Source organism: Bos indicus x Bos taurus, chromosome 6 (assembly GCF_003369695.1).
Source record: "Bos indicus x Bos taurus breed Angus x Brahman F1 hybrid chromosome 6, Bos_hybrid_MaternalHap_v2.0, whole genome shotgun sequence".
Classification (NCBI taxonomy): domain Eukaryota; kingdom Metazoa; phylum Chordata; class Mammalia; order Artiodactyla; family Bovidae; genus Bos; species Bos indicus x Bos taurus.
The window spans coordinates 4,772,860-4,789,660 of NC_040081.1; the positions used below are offsets into that span (position 1 = coordinate 4,772,860).

General features: G+C 40.6%; 1 protein-coding gene across 9 annotated transcripts in view; it reads left to right on the forward strand.

Annotated features, from left to right (window-relative positions):
• The window catches only part of PRDM5 (PR/SET domain 5), a 255,174-nt gene that overhangs the window by 83,499 nt on the left and 154,874 nt on the right, over positions 1-16,801 (forward strand). The window lies entirely within an intron of this gene.

Sequence of the window (16,801 nt, forward strand, 5' to 3'; positions counted from 1 at the left end):
TCCAAATTGCATCTGAAATTTGGGGTATTCAGGAAATTTTTTATTTTAGCTGTATGTCCCAGGAGTGGAGTAAATGAGAAACATTTGTGGTTATGTGGCTTGCTTGGTGGAAAACGTCAATCCTTGGTCCAATTTTTTTGGACAAGGCATTAAGAATTCGAGGTCTGTTTTGGCAAAGGATTGGAGCTCCTTTTCGGAGACTCAGTTATACTTCTAGTTCTGCAGTTTATTCGATTTTGGAGAATTTGCTTTGGAAACAATGATTTAAGTGTCTGAATAATTGAAGAAGCATCTCATAAGCAAAGAGTTCCTCCCACATGCACACATTTCAGAACATTCAGTTGAAATGTGTGTTCAGGTCTATGAAAGATACTTCCAGCTAAACCAGAAAATTCCGAACGTAAAAGAATTGGCTTAAAATGAACCAGAAGAATTCTTAGGCTCCATAAGATATGGGTGATTCTTATTAAATGCTTATTTTATTACACTAAAGAAAAAAAATATGCAGTATTTGAAAGAGTAACTGAACTACTTAGTATTTTGCAACCTTTTGAAAATTCCTGATCCTTCAGTAGAAAAGTATTTGTTTAAACACAGAATTATGTCACTTGAAGTTAAAACTTGGAATTCTTTGGTTATTATATCTCATATTCTTAAGACATGTTTCTGAACATACTTTCCTTGGGAATTCTCACAATATATTATCAACATAATGGACAGGTGGCTTGCTGCTTTAAGAAAAAGGCGCATATGGAAGAATAGTTGGGTCTTGGTGCACTACTCCATGAGGGTGTCAGAGCGCTGGGATGGTCTGAAGTCTAGAGGGCGCTGAGCTTGAAGCTGTGCTTGTGATGGTGGTGCCGCTCCGCCCCAGTTCCCATGTCAATTTGATGTCCTCACGAGCAGAAGGGCTGTTCTGTTATGTGTTATTTGCTGTCCTACCTCGGCCTTGTGAGAGGATGGACAGTTTCAGGCAGTTTATCCCAGAGTCTTGCCTGGCACCACCTGACATTTTAGTACAGCAGAGCTGGGAGATCAGGTACGGGTCTCCAAGGAGAGCAGCGGCCTGGATTTTCTAGAGCCCAATAGAAAGAACTATGTCCAATGTCATCAAGCCACTAAGTCGACAGGCCTATCAAATAGTGTTGATGCAAAGTCCAAAGAGCAGTGATACCAATCAAGCAGCCAACAAAAAGGAATATCAAAAGGATTTCTCACCTATACCCAAAATTATACTTCAGTTCAGTTCAGTCACTTAGTCATGTCCGACTCTTTGCGACCCCATGAATCGCAGCCTGCCAGGCCTCCCTGTCCATCACCATCTCCCAGAGTTCACTCAAATTCACGTCCATCGAGTCGGTGATGCCATCCAGCCATCTCATCCTCTGTCGTCCCCTTCTCCTCCTGCCCCCAATTCCTCCCAGCATCAGAGTCTTTTTCCAATGAGTCAACTCTTCGCATGAGGTGGCCAAAGTACTGGAGTTTCATTCATTCAGTTAACATCATTCCTTCTAAAGAAATCCCAGGGCTGATTTCCTTTAGAATGGACTGGTTGGATCTCCTTGCAGTCCAAGGGACTCTCAAGAGTCTTCTCCAACACCACAGTTCAAAAGCGTCAATTCTTCGGCACTCAGCTTTCTTCACAGTCCAACTCTCACATCCATACATGACCACAGGAAAAACCATAGCCTTGACTAGACGGACCTTTGTTGGCAAAGTAATGTCTCTGCTTTTGAATATGCTATCTAGGATGGTCATAACTTTCCTCCCAAGGAGTAAGCATCTTTAGTTTCCTCAAATTCTGTCTCTTACCTATTTGTTTTTTCCTATCACATTTTTACAAATTATGTTTCTACAGTATGTTGTAGACTCGGTTACAGAATTGTAAGGTTCAGATCTCTAGCAATATTCTTAAATAAAAATCAGTTAAATAACTTACAGGTCTGTCTTAGTTATCTTCCAGTGAGGTACATATTTGTCTTTCACTAAGGTTAAAATTTAAACTAAATTAAAACTATAAGTAATTGGATCTGTGAGGTTTTAAATACCACCCCTACTGTTGCTGTGTGTTGCTGCAGGGAGTAGGATATTTTATTACTTATTGATTTTATTATTTTAAATTATGTTTTAGTTTATTCATAGGGAACATGAATATGTATAGAACTCACTTTAAGATATATATATAGTGATAGCCTTGAAGGATAAGTTAATTCTTATTAATGATGATGATGGCAGCTGGCACTTTCTGAACACTTAGAGTGCACCAGTAAGTGGGGATATGTATTGAGAACTTACACATTTGAGTTCACTGTGTACCCCCTCACTGTGAATGCCCAGAATTGAGGTTTCAAGAAAGAACCCTGAATCAGAGTGAAATTGCAATATAGCCCAGCTGGTATTTCTGATTTACTTTCACTCACGTCTGAAGTGAAATTGCCTCTGGGAAATCGCTTTTCTTTGTGAGAAAAACTTTGCCTGGGTTATATGAACAGCCTCAGGGCCAAGATGATAGCTTCAGGACCTGACTGTATAATTACATGTCAGAGTGCCCGCTGGACACTGTGACATGTGCTGTCAGGATGGTTTCAGAGTCATGCTGGCCCATAGGCCACTCCGGCAGCTTTCTTAAGTCTCACCATTCTTTCAGGCTCATGTCGCGATCCATGATAAGTTGAACTGTCATCTGATTTTTGCATCAGATCCTCATCGTATATAAATGTTCCAGTGAAAAGGAGGATGGTAGATAATACTATTTAGGAAAATAATAATCAGGTTTCTTTAAAGAAGGAATCTTTTATCACAGATCTATAGCCACATATGAATGGACACCCCCTGTTCTTGGCTCAGCTGCACGTCGGCATAGAAACTGCTTTCTGGGCAACTCTCCGTTCTCTTTTAGAATTTGAGCTGAGAACTTGGTCTTGTTCCTGAGTTTCAACAGCAGCATTTTCAAGTTTCCTGTGCCTTCAGTTCTGTGTACAATATAAAGTCATTCACAGGAGACCAAATTTAAGATAGCAGTCACTGCCTGCTACTTCAGTGAAAGACCCTTGGGGAGTCCATTTCTTGAAAATTTGTCAGTGTCCTCTGATCACTCATCCATCGTTCTCCCTTGAGAACATGGAACAGTTCTTGAAGAATGAAGATATTTCAAGATGGGAGGTGCTATTGCATGGGCGTAGCCTCAAGTCTCGAATATCTCAGAGTAAATCACTTTCACTTTTTGCGTCCACAGCCACCACTGTGGGGCTTCCCCAGTGACTCAGTGGTAAAGAGCCCGCCTGCAGTGCAGGAGACAAAGGAGATGCGGGTTAGATCCCTAGGTTGGGAAGATCCCCTGGAGAAGAAAACCCACTCCAGTATTCTTGCCTGGGAAATCCCATTGACAGAGGAGGCTGATGGGCTACAGTCCATGGGGTCGCAAAGAGCTTGACATGACTGAAGCAGCTAAGCACGAGGAAGATACTGTAATTACCGTTTCTCTTTGTCACACGAGGACACTGAGAACCCAGAGAGTCTGAGTAACTTGCCTGAAACGCTCGGCCTGTGGGTAGCTGGATAGGGTTTGAACCCTAGTGTACTGGCTTCCCTGCCTACTTTCTGAGTCTGTTCTCTAATACCTTAAGAGTTGAGATAGATTATAAAGGTGTGACTTCAGATTTAAGAAAAACCTTCCATATATCTGAGCTTGCTATTTAGGTATTTTGAAACTGCTGAAAATTTGCAAACTGATTTAGTCTTTTTAAAATAAATTTTTAAAGTTATTTCCATCACATATTCCTTGGCCTTTTTAAGTTCCCAGACTATCCATAAATCATGACAAAGCATTGTACCACCTTCTCATCATAAAAGGTGCTGTCTGGGTAGTATCTGTCCTGGCCTCTTTTTCCCCTTTGGTTCCATTCGCTTCATCTTAGTTGCTAGCTAGTGTGTTAAACATGAGAGAAAGTTAACATTTAGATCTCTTGAAATTACAGACAGTAAAGTTTCAGAATAGGAGCATGTCAGGTTGGGTGTGAGGGCGACTGTTGAGCAGGCAGGCTTTGCTGTGTCTCAATCCAGGAACTGCTCAGCCAGTTTTCTTCGCTGCCCCCACTGAGGACCGGCTGCTCCCCCGAGCCCTTGTGCCACCCAGCAACAAGGCAGAGTGTGCTGTTGCCTTTTGACTTTGCTGAGGCTTCTTCCGTCACTGGAGAGCTTCATTAGAGCTTGACTTCTGAGCCGTTTCTCAGAACAGTTTTTACCTAACTTATCTTACCTGTGTTTGTGATTGCATTAGTTATGTTTGCTGTGTAACAGATTTCCCCCACATGTTAACAAATTCAACCAGCAAACATTTATCATTCATACATATTCTAAGGGTCGGGAACAACTTAGCTGGGTGGTTCTGGAGTTCTGGCTCGGGGACTCCCACAAGGTTGTAGTCAGGTAGTTATCTAGGGCTCTTTGGTCTCTGAAGACCTGGTTAGACTCCACTTCCAAGTTCACTCACTTAGCCCTCAGCAGGTGGCTTCATTTCTTAACCATGTAAGCCTTCCCTAGGGCTCCTCATGACAGAGACAAGCAACTTGCTGCTTCCTGAGAGAGTGATGTGAGAGAGAAAGCAGCAGTCTTTTATAACGAACTTTTGGACATGACTTACCATACTACCATTTCTTTAGGATGCTGCGAGTCACGCAGATGCAGACGCAGAGCAGCATGGTACCATGCAGGAGACTGCACCAGAGTGTGGGTACTGGGAGGTGGGTCACCCTCCAAGGTCATCTTCTAGGCTGACTACTGCAGTGATCGGTGCGGGGGCGGTGGCGGGGAGGGAGGGAAATGTGCTTTATAGAAGGAAGAGGTGAGGCTAGAATCAAAGATGAAGCAAAGCCTTGGTATAGAATCAGAAAGAAAGCAGAACCCAGCCCAGCTCAGATAATATTAAGGAAGGCAGTTTTAAGCAGTAGATTCCTGACCCTTAACCTCACTGGCTGAGCATATTTGACCTGTTCAGTTAGTCAGCTGATAGCTCACAAGCATCTGCTGGGAGCCAGGGCCTGTGCTCAGCATTGGAGATATGATCGTTAAAAAGATGATCTTACTCCTGTGTCCATAGCAGTAAAAACAATCTATAACATTCTATTCCTTTTTGTGATAATGACACCCACTTCACGGGATTTTTATGGGGATTAAATTAAATGAGATAATATATGCAAAAGTCCAGGCCTCTGTGTGTGCCAGGATACGTTAACAAGTATTTTCATCATCACTGCCCCTGCCAGGTCCATAGTGCTTGTCTTTATATAGTTTTGTCTCAGTGTAAATCAGAACAAACTACGTTTTATTTCTTATAAATCCCTCTCAAGGTAGCTACTGTAACTTTAAGCATGTGGAAGACTTCTCAGTGAACGCTCACTGGACGGAATGACGGGGCCTCAGGGGCCCGTCCTGACGGGTGCAGCAGCCCGGCTCCCTGGCGCCTCGGTTGTTGGAGACCCAGGTGTCGTGCGTCTGCCTAGGCCGACCGAGCACGGTTGGCTGTGTGTTGTGCTGGCTGTGGCTGTACGCTCTTTCTCCTCTTTGCCAAGATAACTCGGGCTTTATAGACAGAGAAATGTCCTGAGGAGAAAGTGTCTCCCTGTGCTGTTCAGGGAGCTTTACTGGATACTGTGGTTTGGCAACCTTAAGAGTTAGCTATGAGATAATTATGATATTTGTGCTAAGCTACTTTTCAGCTTTTTCAGAGAAGCAGCTTTTGTGCAGATCGGTTGCTACGTAAAGAATATATCTACATTCTGCCTCCTGTGAGAAGTCTTTCAGAATGGAGAATGCTGGATTCTACAAGGGAGTGTCCCCAGAAATCATTTAAAAGGCTCATAGTTTTGCAACCCAGCAAAGCATTAACCAAAAGGAAGCCAGAGGGTTGAAGAGAGTATGTTTCCTAATTGATTTGGGGCCTTTGGTAACAGGGTTAGTGACAGTGAATATATGAAGTAGAATTGAAAATAGAAATTCTGTGAAGTGGTTCTTCTCAGAGGACCAGAAGTGCTGAGTCCTCTATTTAATATTTAAATTAAATTTGTTACTCATTTAGGATTAACTTCTATTTAATATTTAGTTTAAAACTTTTAAAACTGAAAACTTAAAAAATGTTTAATTAAAAATATTCCCTTTACCTCTAGAACAGAAACCCAAACTATGTATTATATTGATGGTCTCACTTAGAGAAATTATCTGTTTACACACGTATTCCCACCACTGGTCTGAGTTCCTCAAGAGCAGTCTGTGTCAGTTCTGTTTGCTCTCCCACTGCCCACTCTGCACGGATGCGTCTGTGGGGGCCCAGTGAGCGCCTGCCGACCTGGTGCCCCTGCTAACTCTATGCCTCTCTCCTGATGCGGTGTGCCTAGCTGCAGGTGACTTGTCAGTTTGGAAAACCCTCATGTCTGTGTCCTTTGGAATAACAGAAAGCAAATGCTGCACTTGAACTCTGGCCTGCAGTTTACGTGTGTGTGCATATTTGGTCTGGCAGAGTGTTCACTTTCACTCTGTCCACGCTGACTGCGTATGCTATGTGTGTGCACGTATCAGCCTACAGTGTAGGCATTTTTATCTCTTAGCCAGACGACTGTGTGGCCGGTAGCACCTCATCACTCTGTCAAGTCTTTTTACACACATGACCACAGACCATCAGAGGCTTAAATTCAGATACTCCGTCGTGTAATAGCTAGACAGTCCAATCTGGACTAACCCAGAAACTTGGGATGTAGAGTAATGAAATGGTAAAAGTTAAAGGGAAAGGAGGGCTTTGCTGTGAAGTGGTAGGGTTCTTTCAAATCATACCTAACAGATGGAATAATGAGAGATTGATATTTGAGAATTAATTAGTATCGCTTTAAATATACTGGAACCTGGCTACATCATTACAAGGTTTAAGAAGAGATATGGTAGATATTAGAAAAAAAAGTTTAAAATCTTTTAGCTACTAAAAAATATAGTGAAAAGAAAAGGCATTTGTTGTTGATGCAGTGAAGCAAACAACATGAAGCAAACAACATGAATACCTCATTTATCTGCTAAGTCGCTTCAGTCATGTCCAACTCTGCGACCCCAGAGACGGCAGCCCACCAGGTTCCCCCGTCCCTGGGATTCTCCAGGCAAGAATACTGGAGTGGGTTGCCATTTCCTTCTCCAATTCATGAAAGTGAAAAGTGAAAGTGAAGTCACTCAGTCGTGTCCGACTCTAGCGACCCCATGGACTGCAGCCCACCAGGCTCCTCCGTCCATGGGATTTTCCAGGCAAGAGTACTGGAGTGGGGTGCCATTGCCTTCTCCTTTATCAGAGGAAGAAATGAAACTAACGAATATGAATGTTATATAAATTATATACATATTAATATGAAAGTGTTAAAACTATAATCTAGACATCTACAATTAAATATACATATACCAATTGCTGCCAGGCAAGATTTTTTTGTATGTATGATCATAAAGAAGGAAATGGCTTTGTTTTTGTTTTTCAGAATTGGAGATACATTTTATGATGAGTTTTAGATTTATTTTTTAATGAATGGTATTAAATAGTTAATAAACTGCAAAGTACAGGCAGTTTCATGCATATAAAACACAACACTAGAATTACCAACATTTAGTTCTTATCAGTGGAAGTTAGGTTTTGTAGTGGAATTTCTATTCAGAGAAAACTATCCAGTTCCTGACTAGGTTCTCATAAAAGGTTCAGCCACTACTAAGCAATAAAAAGTAAAATGTGAAGTTCTGATTTCATCATTAAACTGATGAAATATTCAAAAGAAGGTGTACAGTTTTTCTTATAATTTATATATCTGTCAGTTAATATAAGCTGCACAACAAAGTTACACTGTATTCAGCTAAGTATTTTGAATTCTAGACTTTGGAGAAGTTGTTTCCCAAAGCCTTAGGAGAAATGTTGCTGTAGAACCTAATCTGCTCATCCTTACTTGTGTCTTAGTCCTCTTGGAGAATCTCCCAAGATTCAGAGCTGGCAGGTTGGGAGAAGGGGAAGGAAGCCTCCTGATGGTGGTGTTGGTTACTGTCTGCGGTGCTGCAGTGCATCAGGAGGGACGGGGTCCAGTAGAAGAGGTGCTCCACGATTCAAGTGTGGCCTTTCTTTTCACTTGAAACTTTAAAGGAATCTGGACAGTAATTAAGTACGTCATTATCATGACTGATTTATGTCCGGACTATGCACATCTTTTACTTATCAGTCATCCTTCAGCATGGAAAAGGGCATGGCAGCCCGATCCAGTATTTTTACCTGAAGACTCCCATGGACAGAGGAGCCTGGCAGGCTACAGTCCATGGGGTCACAAAGAGTTGGACACGACTGAGCACATCCTTCAGCGTCCATTGGGGAGTTGGTTCCAGGACCCCTGTGTACCCAAACCCACAAGTGTTCAAATGCCTTATGTATAAAAGGGTACCATAAGGGCAGCCCTGTGTATCCTTGGATGTAGAACCCATGGATATGGGATACAGAGGGCCTACTTTATTTAATTAAATGGGCAGTCAGGCTAATTATCTATGATCTCTTAAGTTGGTATTTAATGAACATTTTATTAAAGTCACCTCAGTGGGCAGAGATTAAAGCAGCACTTTCTGGTTTATTTTCCTGTGGTTAATGAAGTCCTTTGAGATATGGCTGGGTACACTTTATGGTGGTTTACACAGCTGTGTGTTCTGTTAGCTTTTTTCATAGGAGACAGGAGCAAAAAGGGGCATGGCATTCCAGCTGAGAGTTTTTCCGACTCTTTTTCAAGCAATAGCATGTAAAGCCAGCTAGACTTACAAGAGCTTTCCCTATCTGACTTAATTCTGTGCCCATTTCTGGATTATGGAATGCAGTGTGCTTATATATAGCTTTTCTTTTTCTACGTGAAGTTCAGCTCAGTCGCTCAGGCATGTCCAACTCTTTGCAACCCCATGGACTGCAGCACACCAGGCCTTCCTGTCCATCGCCAACTCCCGGAGTTTACTTAAACTCATGTCCATTGAGTCGGTGATGCCACCCAACCATCTCATCCTCTGTCATCCCCTTCTCCTCCTGCCCTCAATCTTTCCCAGCATCATGGTCTTTTCAAATGAGTCAGTTCTTCATATCAGGTGGCCAAAGGGTTGGGAGTTTCAGCTGCAACATCAGTCCTCCAGTGAATATTCAGGACTGATTTCCTTTAGGATGGACTGGTTAGATCTCCTTGCAATCTAAGAGACTCTCAAGAGTCTTCTCTAACACCACAGTTCATAAGTATCAATTCTTCAGCCCTCAGCTTTCTTTATAGTCCAACTCTCACATCCATACACGACTACTGGAAAAAAAAACATAGCTTTGACTAGATGGACCTTTGTTGGCAAAGTAATGTATGCTTTTTAATATGCTGTCTAGGTTGGTCATAACTTTCCTTCCAAGGAGCTTCTTTTAATTTCATGGCTGCAGTCACCATCTGCAGTGATTTTGGAGCCCCCAGAAATAAAGTCTGTCACTGTTTCCACTGTTTCTCCATCTACTTGCCATGAAGTGATGGGACCAAAAGCCATGATCTTTGTTTTCTGAATGTTGAGTTTTAAGCCAACTTTTTCACTCTACTCTTTCACTTTCATCAAGAGGCTCTTTAGTTCTTCTTTGCTTTTTGACATAAGGGTGGTGTCATCTGCATATCTGAGGTTTTCTACTTTATCAGATCTAAAATACATGTTGCATTTATATGCTTGTATTCAACTTCTTTAAATATATTCTGATTTGTTTCAATTCAGTAGGTCCAATATTGTGTTGTATACAGGGGCGATACATAATAATCCCTTGATATGCTTTGTGCATTGCTATTGAGTAACATATGTTAATACTGTGTTGACATCATTTAAAACCCATAGGACACCCCATGGGATTTTTACCTTTAGAAAGTCAATCATGAATGAAAATAAAACAAGTGAAGCTAGTTATCCATGCTTATGAAATGAAGTTTCAAACTATGGCACTTTGACCCATTATAAAAATGTGTAGAATTTTGGCATCGGTATTATTTCATTTAATTCCAACAGTTCCCCCTAAAGTACTAGTATTACACCCATTTTGAAGATGAAAAAGCTGAGCTCAAGTTTGTAAAAACCTAGAATTGGTAGATCAGAGCTTTCTGCCCCTTAGTCTGACTTGCAGTTTTGGTATTCAGATCTTCCCATAACGAGGGGGATGCTGAACCTGGTAGTCAGTTTTTCTCCAGAAGACTCAGAGGAATACATGCACATTTTAAAACAGTGATGAATATATACTTCAAATAACATTTTAAACTTCACCATTCTGTACATATGTCTCCAGAACTTAGTTATTTCATAACTGAAAGTTTGTACCTTGTTTACCAGCTTCACGCATTTAGCCATTAAATACATTTTTTAATAAACTGCAGTAATGTTTATAGTTGACCTATTGCCAGTATTAGTGAGATATGTAACTATGAAACATACAGGAGAAATCTCAGGTGGAAGTTATTTGGGATTGAGTATACTTTATTTGGGAGGTTCGGTGGTCAGGGGTATGTTTCTATAAAAGAATGTAAGTAACCTGTTATAATGTTTGGAAATACTTGAAAATTAAAAAGATGTTCTAAGAAGATACATTTTGCATTTATTTTGGTGAATGTTAAGAAAAGTGACATAAGTATTACTTATAGATCATCCCAACTTCTGACATCAGGTGTGCACGCCTGCTTACAGCTACACCCGTTCTCACTGCTTTCTCCCACATAGAAAAAGGTCCCTCTTCTTTCTTAAGAACAAGCCTTCCATCTGTGTTCCACCCTCTGATGAATTTACATTTACAATGTAGATTATCCGTTTTCTCCATTTGATACCCTCTCAAACTCAATAGGATTCTTCTCATTGCTTTTAGATATTCAGGCTTTTCTTTCTTTTTTGAAATCTTTCTTTCCCTCTTGATGCCATATTCCCTTCCAGTGTGGATCCTTTCTCCTTCCCTGAATGGTCCCTTTGCTGTGCTTTCCTTTTTCTCACCATCGATACACTCCTCAACCTACACTGACCGTGGTTTTGCCTTTCTCAGGTCACCCCTCCTCTCCATGTCACTTAGCCCCTTGAGGCTTTTTGGACCTCCTTTTCCTGGATCTTTGCAGAGCATTAGGTTTTTTTGACAGGTGCCTCTCTCCTGAAACATTTCTTCCTTTGGCTTTGCTGAATCCATCTACCATCCTACCCACTCTTTTTCTTTTTTTTCTTTCTCTCCTTCCTCCTTTCCTTCCTTTCTTCCTTTCCTCCTTTCTTTTCTTTCCTTTCAGCTCATATTCTTTTGCCAGCTGTTAAATGTCTGAGTTCTTTCCTTTGCTAGGTTCTTCCTATTTGTGTCCTTTGAATCTGAGCTAACTGTCCTGAATCCTGGACAAAGTCAGCTCTCTCCCATTACTTATTCCAAAAGCACCATTCCTCTCTGTTCTTATATTCATAAAGTCATTTCCCATTTCTCTGGTGGTTGATTAATGGCACTGAGAGTTGATTAATACCACTCTCAGGCTGTAAGCTGTTTGAGGATAGGCAATGTATCTGTTTTATTTCACTACATTATACTTAGTACTTCCATAGTTCTTGGTACATACAGGGCTCAACTTTTTTTTTTTAATGAATTATTTACCTCTATCAGAAGTGTTTCATTAAGAGACACGTGTACCCCAATGTTCATTGCAGCACTGTTTATAATAGCCAGGACATGGAAGCAACCTAGATGTCCATCAGCAGATGAATGGATAAGAAAGCTGTGGTACATATACACAATGGAGTATTACTCAGCCATTAAAAAGAATACATTTGAATCAGTTCTAATGAGGTGGATGAAACTGGAGCCTATTATACAGAGTGAAGTAAGCCAGAAGGAAAAACATAAATACAGTATACTAACGCATATATATGGAATTTAGAAAGATGGTAACAATAACCCGGTGTACGAGACAGCAAAAGAGACACTGATGTATAGAACAGTCTTATGGACTCTGTGGGAGAGGGAGAGGGTGGGAAGATTTGGGAGAATGGCATTGAAACATGTAAAATATCATGTAAGAAATGAGTTGCCAGTCCAGGTTCGATGCACGATACTGGATGCTTGGGGCTAGTGCACTGGGACGACCCAGAGGGATGGTATGGGGAGGGAGGAGGGAGGAGGGAGGAGGGTTCAGGATGGGGAACACATGTATACCTGTGGCGGATTCATTTTGATATTTGGCAAAACTAATACAATTATGTAAAGTTTAAAAATAAAATAAAATTAGAAAAAAAAATAATCAAAACAAAACAAAAAATCTAATGTCTAGGTTTTACTTTAGTTTTTTCCTGCAGATTCTATGGTAGCAGTATAACAAACATCTTAAATTTTAAGTTTGATTTTATTGGGGTTCTCCAGAGAAACAGAATGAATAGGATGTTTGTTTGTATGTATATAAAGAGATACCTTGCAGGGAATTGGCTTCACATGACTGTGGAGGCTGGCAAGTCCCAAGAGCTGCAGGGTGAGTCAGCAAGCTGCAGACCAGGGGAGTGGATGCTCCAGCTCTGGCCTAAGTCTGAGGGCCTGAGACCCGGATAACCAGTGGTATAGTGTAAGTCTGAAAGGCCCTCAAGCTTGAGACATGGGAAGAGCCAGTGTTTCACCCTGAGTCCAGTGTCCCTCTTTGAAGACAGTAAGGTAGGAGGAATCTTTCTCACTCTCTGGAAAGTCAGCCTTTATTCTATTCAAGTCTTCAGCTGATTAGATGAGGCCCACCCGTACCATGAAGGGCAATCTATTTTACTCCATCTACTAATCCACATGTTAATTGCATCCGGCAACACTCACATTGACACACCCAGAATAATGTTTGATTACATGTCTGGGCACCCTGTGGTCCAGTTAAGTTGACTCATGAAATATACCATCACATTTTTCAAATAACTTATAGGTTTCTACTTTCAATCTTTTTTCCTGTCACTTGAGCCTGATCAGATTACCTTGTAATTTTCCTCAAATGCTGCAGCTCACAGGGCAGGTTTAGTCTGTGCCTAACTTCTCAGCTCTTCATGTGTTGAAGCTGCTTTTTCTGTCTAGTGTTCTGCAACTTTCCTGTAATCTCCAGTGTCCTAGCTAGCATTTTTCTTTTCATAGCATGACTGTACTCTCTGCGATGCAGGGACTTTGTTATTGTTGTTTTCCCTACTTTAATAAACCCATTTCCTCATGATCTTATCTTGCCCAAAGCCCATCCAGCTTGTGAATTTCAAATGCTGCTGTGAAACTACCTCCTAAAATTCTGCAGCTGCTACTCTGTATAACTGTCTTGGCCCTTTCTTATTCTTCATGCTAATTTAACCAGATTGTTCTGTTACCACCAGCGCACTTAAAGCCCTTAAGGGCAGGAACAAAAATGGGCTTTCTTGTGAGTGTGAGTATCCTGTAGTCCTCTGCACATTATGTACTAATTGTGTTGGATGAATCTTCAGTTTCTCTAATAGGTTTTCAGATTAACTCTAGGTTTGTTGAGTTGGGTATGCTTGCTCTGACTTAGGTCTTCTTTTTGGGGAGCACATCTGCTTGTCTAATTGGTTCTCTTATTTCCAGTTGGTTAAAGTATTCCCATTGTTGGCTAAATTTTGAATTCTTAAGAATGTGTTAGGAATGGGAAATGGATTCTACAACTCTTTTTGTGGTGAGTTCCACTTTCCTGAATGACATTCTTGCTTTTACTGTCATATTAATTCAAAAGGAAACTACAGTTTTTTTCCCTCCTTTTTTGATAGCCTTCAGTAAGCAAGACATTGCATCAGTATTGAGATTCATACAAGGAGGAATATGATAAAGGGTCTGCCCAAAGAGAGCTAACAGTCTTTGGAAAAGGGAGGAGGCAGGAGAAAAGAGAGGTCTGTGCTTAGCTAATTTTTATGCAACTTGTACTAATTAATATTTGGTGAGTGATAATTTTATATCATATGGGTAAATCATCTCTTCCCCTATACCACTTTACAGCCCTAATGGGGATACAGCTAAATACAGGCAGATCATGGTGGTAAATACTTTGAGAGGGCCAGCCTAAATGGGAGGAATGTTTGCAGGACCTAGAGTCTAGCTTGCTTATATCATAATTCGGTTGAAACTCTCTTTTCTGATGTGATAGGGACAGTGTGTCCTAGTAGGACTCATAGAACTGATATTTCAACCAGCTTATCATGTTTTATGAGTATACATTTATTTTCCAGTTTTTTTGCTTCTGCATATAGGTTCTTTCACTAGAGTTTGCTACCATATTTTTTTTTCATAACCACTCTATATAGTATCCAGTTTTACTAAAACACCAAAAGATAAGCCTTAAAAAACCTGTCAAATTACACAAAACAAAGCAATTATGAAAGATGGGAGGAAATCATAAAACTGGACAGATTCTGCAGTCAGGTTACTTTGCAGGGTTCTTTTCAAAACTGTCAGTTGATTTTCTTAGAAACTATTGAGTTTTTTCTGACTCATACATTTTTGCTGTATGTAATGTTTAGCTAAGTTACATAATTGTAGTAACTTTTACCAGTGGCATAAACAGGTGTGGGAACAGACACAACTGCCTCTGGGGACTCAGGCAAGCAAGTCAGGGGGTGGAGACAGCAGTGCGCGGCGCACTGGGAAGCAGGCTGCTGAGGAGAGGCCCGGCCCGGGCCCCGTCCGGCACACTGTCGCGTGTATAGACTGTCAGGGAACCTGGGGAGTCAGTCAGCTGAAGGTCAGTTAAAGAGGTTCTAATATAAAATAGAGCAAATACAGGCATGAAATCTTGCCTTTTGCAGATTGGATGGAACTCAAATGACATTATGCTAAGTGAAATAAGTCAGAGAAACACAGATGCTGTATGATATACCACTTACATGGGGAATCTAAAAAATAATACAACAAACTAGTGACTATAACATGAAGATGCAGACTCACAGATAAAGAGAACAGTGGTGAGAGGGGAAGGGCTGGGGAAGTCGGAGGTACAAACTGCTGGCTGTAAGATAGGCTCACAATTATATTGTACAACACAGGGAGTATAGCCAATATTTTGTAGTAACTGTAAATGGAAAGTAACCTTTAAACATTGAACATAAAAATAGTACAGATATATTGTAGGAACAAAATATGCCTTCTAATGTATATAAAATATTTAAGAGGTACCCCATTCCCCATAGTATTGCCTTCTAAAATTTTTTAGCCTGTTAATACTGATAACTTATCTTTAGATAAAATAGCTGAAGTATACATTTTCCTCCTGTGAAGAGTTAGTTTCTTAGGATCACTTTGCCTCTTTTTCTGTATAGTAAATTTTTCTTTTTATTCTTCTCACTGCTTCTGTTGACTTTTTTCTCTATGAAGTCAGATTTGTTTCTTAAGACGCCTCAAACATTACTGTCTTTTCTTGAACCCCTCAAAGGAAGATATGTATATTTGTAATTGATTTTCTTTGTTTATAAAGTTAATTTTTATTTAACATAGTATCCTGTTTCTTGGAATCATATTAAATTTTTTTCTTGCCATGTGACTGATTATGATCTGGGATTAGAAAAGAAACAATGTTATTTGCATTTGTTTGAAACTTCATTTTTCTTATAGAACCTTTGATGCATTCTAAACACGAAATTAGCTTATCCTGCACTGGTTACTATTACTTTCCTTGATTGCAAGATGTTTTCTTCTTACTCTTAAAGAAAATATTTTTAAAAAATATTATTTTACTTAAGTTATTGTATAATTCTTATTGTATAAGACAGGGCTTCCCTTGTGGCTCAGATAGTAAAGCATCTGCCTACACTGCAGAAAACCTGGGCTTTATCCCTGGGTCGGGAAGATCCTCTGGAGAAGGAAATGGCAACCCACTCCAGTACTCTTGCCTGGAAAACCCCATGGGCGGAGGAGCCCTGTAGGCTGCAGTCCATGGGGTCGCAAAGAGTCCGACACGACTGAGTGACTTCACTTCATTGTATAAGTCAACTTTTGCCAAGAAGACTGCTCTAAAGACAACCCTAAACTCTTAGTGGTTTATAGCAATGAAGATTTATCTCTTGTTCACACAAGTATGGGCTGCTGGAAGCTGCAGTTCTATCCGCAGCTCGATTCCACATAGGTCTGAAGGAACAGCCCTTAACGGGGCCTGCATTTTCCTGGCAGAGGGGAAAGAGAAGTGACCCAAACAGGTGATGACTCTGAAAGTTCTCCCTTGGACATGGTTCGCTTTGCTTCTGATCACATTTCATGGGTCAGTGCAGCTCACCTGGTCAGACCTGAAACAATCAGCCCCACCCCCCAGGCAGCACTTGAGAGAGCCACAGGCTTGGGATACTGTGATGTGTTACGTCTCATTTTAAGGATTTTAGGTTTTATTGTTAGATCAATATTGATAGACATGTTTGATGAATTTTGCTGTGGAAATGATTTTTTTCCTGATTTTTTTTTTTTTTTTTTGGTTTTGTGTATGAAGAACTGATGTGGAGGAGACTGATTCAGGATTTTAGTAAGGAAAAGTTAAGTGAGAGGATATTAAATGTAAAATCCTCACTGTTTCATTATATTTTCTTTTCTCCACCTTCATCACTTGTGTTCTACTTGTATTGACTATTGAGTGGAAGTCCAAACTTTGGAAGTGGAAGTTTCCTCACGTTAGCACTGACTGCTTGAATGTTTAAGACCGAGAGTTGTTCTGAAGCTATTTCCTTTTGTGCTGATTACTCATAAGTCATCTTAGCTAGATATTTGAATTTTCAGTTCACTACCTTTCTGATACACAATGAATTGGGC